Source organism: Aedes aegypti, chromosome 2 (assembly GCF_002204515.2).
Source record: "Aedes aegypti strain LVP_AGWG chromosome 2, AaegL5.0 Primary Assembly, whole genome shotgun sequence".
NCBI lineage: Eukaryota > Metazoa > Arthropoda > Insecta > Diptera > Culicidae > Aedes > Aedes aegypti.
The window spans coordinates 377,619,110-377,625,109 of NC_035108.1; the positions used below are offsets into that span (position 1 = coordinate 377,619,110).

The following is a 6,000-nucleotide window of genomic DNA, read 5'->3' on the forward strand; positions in this document are numbered from 1 at the left end:
GCGTATGAGTGTCCAGTTGTGAGTAGTCTCTTAAGTTTTTTTTGGTCACTTTGATGACCACACATTCTTGTTTTCAGGAGATTACTCGTCATTTCTGTGAAGGTGCCATCGCAGTCTTTGCACTGCCGACTATATACTACCAATGATCATATATACTAAGGTGTGGAAGAAAAAGCAAAGACTATGTATTAGTTAAGGGAAAAAACGTAAACAAAAATAACTACGTCACTAATTTACACGGCTTCTTATGGGAGGTCACATGCTTGTAGTTGTGAAACATTTTGTACTGTACACGGTTGTTACGCACACTAAATGGCTTCTTCCTCACTTCGGTATATATTATCATTGGTATAGTACGTTGTGTCGATGCTTCATTGGCAAGGGATCTTTGATGCGTGTGTACAGGTTACTGATCGTGTTGCTGTTTCTTGCTGTTACGGATTTGTCGGGGTAGTTTTTTTTATTAGTTTGATGATTCTGGGTGTGAGTGTTGCGATGTACAGTAATGATCTGTATACGGTTTCAATGTTTCTCAAAAATATGTTTATTTTGGGAAATTTTTATTTCTGATTTTGAACTACTCAAAACGAAATTTACTAATTATTATGGTGGTCCCTAGAAACAGCATTCCAAGGTTTTTTGCATGACTCTATATCTTCACTTTTCGAAGCATGATCCCTTTAATAGAGTCATGGAGATTTGAATGTGGGAGAGATCTTAAACTGGTACACATTGATTCTTCCAAAGATGTCTTAAAGATTTCTCAAGCTCTTTCTAGTCACGAAAATTTTGTCTATCTTTTAAAGAACTAGGGTAAGTGTTCCCTTAGTTGTAGGTGTTCCTATAGTTGTGGTAGTGCCGTTTTCACTGATTTTATTACATTAGCAACAGAACCGAAACCGCCAATCGACGTCTTGGCTTGTTGATGCACGGAATAGTTGAAAAAAGCATTCAAATTGCTTTAAAACTGATGAAATATCACTAAAATTGCTAAAACTTTTCTTACTTGTATCAATAGTTGCGGTAAAGTGTTCCTATAAGGATCCCATAAGAAAACCATGGATACCGCAACTATAGGAACACAAATTAAAAATATACCGCAACTAAAGGAACAGTGTACCAATAGTGGAGATATTATTTTTCACTGACAAGCCGTGGATTACTGCGATGAATTCATTTTTCTCATTAAGTCAATGGTCGTTACTTCCCGTTACAACATTAACATGTACATTAATTGCGCTTCTTGAATTTAGGCGATTAAATGAACTTCAATAGTGCTTAGTACCTCCACTATTGGTACATCTACCCTATTTCAAAACATAATTGAGAGATTTTTCAAGAAGTTTTTTCCTAAAATTATCCCAAGAAATTTCTCCAAGGGTTCCTCCAAGTCAATGCAAGAGTTTCTTAAACACGTATGGCAGATATTCTTCCAGAGCGAACTCCAGGAGCCCTCCCAGTTATTTGCTTGTGTTCTTCGTTGACTTTTCACAATATCTCCATAAGGTCCTCCCATGAAAACTCCTGTAAAAATCATCACAGATATTTTACCAGCATCTTCTTTAAGTATTCTTTAAGGGTTTGCTTCAGAAATTTCTTTTAGGATTTTTCTAGGAAACCCATGAAAAAAAATGAGATACATAAATATTATTATTAATTATCTAATAACGTTTAAACTTTTAACCTACTTGAGCTTATGATCTATAAGGTTTCGCAATCAATTTTAGTAGGATCTTATATTTTTTATTTTCTGTTCAAAGAAAATAAAATGTTGATTGTCCTCAAAGCTGTGATTTATACTTGTGGGGCACTATGATCGATTTAATAGATATGAATTGAAGAAAACGTCAAAAAAGTAATTTTACTAAAAAAAACCTCAGTAAAATTCTACAAAACTTTGTCCATAGAAGATTGAGTAATAATTTTCGGTAATATTTCTTAGTAGAAACGTGGATATGATAGTTTACCAGTGTTTAAAGTATCAACGTCTTGGAGCCACCATTGAATTGAAATTTTACAATTTTGTTCAACCCCACTATCAGCAGCTTCAATTTTTCATCACAAAAATATTTAAATCACTACACATGATCATGCTTTCGGTACTCTTATATCATTCAGTGGTGAACTCGCCAAGGGCGAAAAGCCACTCTAATAAAGAGAAATGATAATCTTATATCATACACAGACATATTTAATTTCAAGACCTCTTCTATGTTTAGCATCTGTGTTCATTTTGGCCATAGAAACATTTTTGATCGCCATTTTATTTTTAATTATTTTTATAAAAATATATAAAAATTGAAACACAAAAAGCTATCGCATTTTTTTATTGTGCATACAAAATTTCATCATTTATGGTGAAGATGAATCGAAGCCAAACTTCAAATTTTCAAGAGCACGGATCTGGTGAACCAAGCATCCGTTTAAGATGAAAACTTAATCGATTGGTCACCAGCTGGTGGTGACCAATCAATTAGGTTTTCAGCTCAAATGGATGTTTGGTTCTCCAGATCCGTACTCTTGAAAATTTGAAGTTTGGCTTCGATTGATCTTGTCCTTAAGTTTTTGACGTCGCCACCGCCGAAAATTGTCAACGACGTGACGCCGATAACGCCACCACCGCCAGTACAAAAACATCCCGACGTCGCCGCCGATTAAAATTAGTTCGGTGCACAGGTCTAGAGTGGATCAAGTACACATAGTCCATCAAAAAATTGTTTTATCAGAGGTTTGGGTTATGATTTTTCGTGATTATCACTTCACATAATATTGTTTGAAAGTAATGCAAATATGTGTAGAAACATTAAACCAAAATTTAAACGAATTAAAGAAATACATAGCGTTATACTTTAAGTCCATTTTTCTCAAAATATGAAAAATGTCACTTGGTCCACTCTGACTTAACGCCGACCATTTCAACCATCTAAGTATAAAGCCATTCAGCTTACTAGTAAACGAAGAAGGCAAACTTGATTTATAATTTATTCTCCCTAAGGTAACAAATACTGATAAGCTTTATGCATATGAACACACCTTTGAACACCTTGTTAAGGCAATAAGCAATTCTACAGCGTTATGAAAACGTTTACTATGGTAATCCTAAAACATATAACAGACAGATAAGAAAATTTCCCATCAATTTTTATGACATTTAGTGTATGAGTGATTGATGTCCTTCATTAAAAATCGACATTTCACTACAATTGTTTTACAGCGCACTTAATTACGAACCTGTGCACTTACCTCGGTATCCGCGAGTCAAAAGTACCGTTGATTGATGGCGGCAAACAATGAGTGAAAAAAAATCCGTGCTAATGATATGCAATAACTCAACTGTCCGTCTAAGTGCGCCGATCGACTGACTGACTGACTGACCCCGTCTTCACCGAGCAAATCGAGCAGAACTTCCTGCCTTTCTATTACTTCTTACCTCTACCGCTCGGCTTCCAGTTGAATTGATTGATTATTATGTCACAAGACAGCACTCGCACTCGCTCACTCACTCACTCCGTTGAATACACAGTTGACACAGATAATGGAGACCGTAATCTTCGGTGAAGCGCATTGAGCAATTTGCTCGATAAACTCAGCGCAGGCGATCTTCAACTTTCGAAACGCATTCTCCGCTACGTTAGCACACATGTAGACTCTTATCTTTGGCTGACCCCCAACGTCGAATCTATCGTTGCACCATCAAACCAACTTGTACGAAGAAAAGCACTTTTCACGCTCTTATTTTCTACCGGCCTTCCATTCACGAAAACAGATCTCTTGCACAATCACGCGAGCTCGTAAAAATCAATTTCATGATCACAACACAACGAGCACCCGGTATTCAACTCGGGATGGTTTATTTCTTCCTTGTAAGGTTGAACACACAGAATCAATCGCCAAGATTCAATCACGTTCTATTCTGACACCGGTGAACCTCACAAAAACCCCATGAAATAAACAGTGACACGCCGTTCAGTAAATCCCATAAACTCCGGCCAAACACGTTAAAAACACTATTCACGAACTAAAACCAAAAGAACCAACGACCAACGCTACAGAGCTCGCGATAAGCCACCATCGTCATCGAACCGTCATCGTTGACTAGTAGAGGTTTTGGCTCCAAACGGCGTCCGCAAAGACGACGGTCATCGTCTATTGCTTGTGTGCACACCTTCGCGACGTCTCACGCTGCAATCAGAAGGAATCACAGACCTAGGCGCGATGCGATGTGGTGTCGTGGTAGGGTTAAGTGGTTCAAAATACACTCATGGGGTATAATTGTGTTGGCATCATTTATTCCTCGAACGCTCATCTTCTGCTTCTTTCTGGCGCTACGTCTCAAATGAAATAAAACCTGCTTCTCACATAAATGAAAACCGAATATGTATAACATTATCCTAGTCTTGAATCCAACTTATTAAATTCAATAAACCAACACAGAAAACATACTGCAATCTGGCATTTTAAACTAATGCTGTTTTTTTTTAATTTTTCATAAAATAAAACAATATTTAAAATAAACAGCATTTCCTGAAAAGTATTTTTGTTTTGGCAATAGACAATGATACGACTCAGTATTCCGAAAAAAATACATGTTTCTTTGTAAAAACGATCAAGTTTAAGTTGGCATTTTGAACCATCTCCCCCTACTCACTCACTTCGCTCACATGTACGGACGAGAGCCTTCTGGCTGGCTTGATTGGGCGATACACGCGATGAATAACAAGAAACCGCTTTCGGTTCGTTGTCTGACTCATTCAAATCGTAAAGGTAGTTGCCGATGATGAAGCCATGCCGGTTGGCGACGACGAAGACGACGATGACGGTGATAAAGCGTGAATCTCAAGTCGGCACGGGGAACCCGAAGCAGAAAGGTAAACATTGCAACCACTACTAGAGCTCTGGACTCCAAGTTGGGGGAGAAGCCGGCAGAGATGAGTGCTTTTCGGATGAACGCCAGGTGAGAGGAATTCCTAAGTACTACTAACTAATACATAGGGGTTTTGGACTGCTCTTCTTGCATACAAAGCCGCGACAATGCAGCTCAAGTGGCTCAGAAGACTAACTGTTAAGATTAGTTTGAGTGCACAAGTTAATCTTATCGGTTGAAAATGACGATTGATAAAAATCAGATGTCTGGTTGATACGAGGCAATAAATGCATACACACAATGCGAATTCTAAGTAACATTGAACAATCTACACACTCCCTTGAACAAGTTACACTGTGCTGATCTCTGCTTAATTTTCTCAAACTTAAGAATGCACACAGACGCTTAGTATTGCGGAACTTCTTCATGTGTCATACACGACTCTATGACACTACCCCGAACGCCATTACCCCGAATGGGTCACTACCCCGAACGCCATTACCCCGAATGCATAACATTTTGAGACTTATTCTAGATAGAGAGTGGGGAGAAAATTGTACGATTTTTTATGAGTAGTTAACGAGTTTGGCTCAACATTGACACCGACACGTTAATGCTCCCAAGTAGCACTGGTAACAAATGCAATATTTTAGAAAAATAAAACAAATTACATTGCCGTTGCATTTCAGATAATTTGTAGCATATCTTATTGATGATTTTCAATTTTGGTTACTAAACTATTACATTGTAACATATGCTTTGTTTACATTACATAGGTGTTGCATCTTTACTTGCATGTAACTTAACCTAGAGCTGTCAAAATGAATAAGTTACATTGAAATTGAATCTGTGGTTGCAAAGAAACAAATAACACGCTAGGTTACATACAGATTGCTAAGTCACATGTGTGTAACAGGTTAAAGTTTGTTTACCATTTGTCATAGGGGAAAGGGTGAAAAAATGAACAGGATGGTAAAATAAACACCGAACTTGTTACGCATGAACAACAAATTTCAATAATTTTTATTACGCACGGTTGATTTAGAGCATAAATAAGAGTGTTTTTGTTGATACGGAGATAAATTGAAGTCAGAATTACGTTCAGAAATTAAAACTGGTGTAATTTTAGGCACGGA

At 37.4% G+C, this 6,000-nt stretch overlaps 1 protein-coding gene across 2 annotated transcripts in view; it reads right to left on the reverse strand.

The window, feature by feature from the left end:
• Window positions 1-4,170, reverse strand: part of LOC5565327 — a 222,418-nt gene extending 218,248 nt beyond the window's left edge. Inside the window, exon 1 of one of the 2 annotated variants that reach the window (XM_021846799.1) lies at window positions 3,431-4,170. The gene's annotated coding sequence lies outside the window, so the exon portion shown is untranslated. Of the gene's footprint in view, window positions 1-3,243 lie in introns of both variants that reach the window. The other variant, XM_021846798.1, reaches the window with a different exon arrangement.
• Window positions 4,171-6,000: the final 1,830 nt, after the last annotated feature.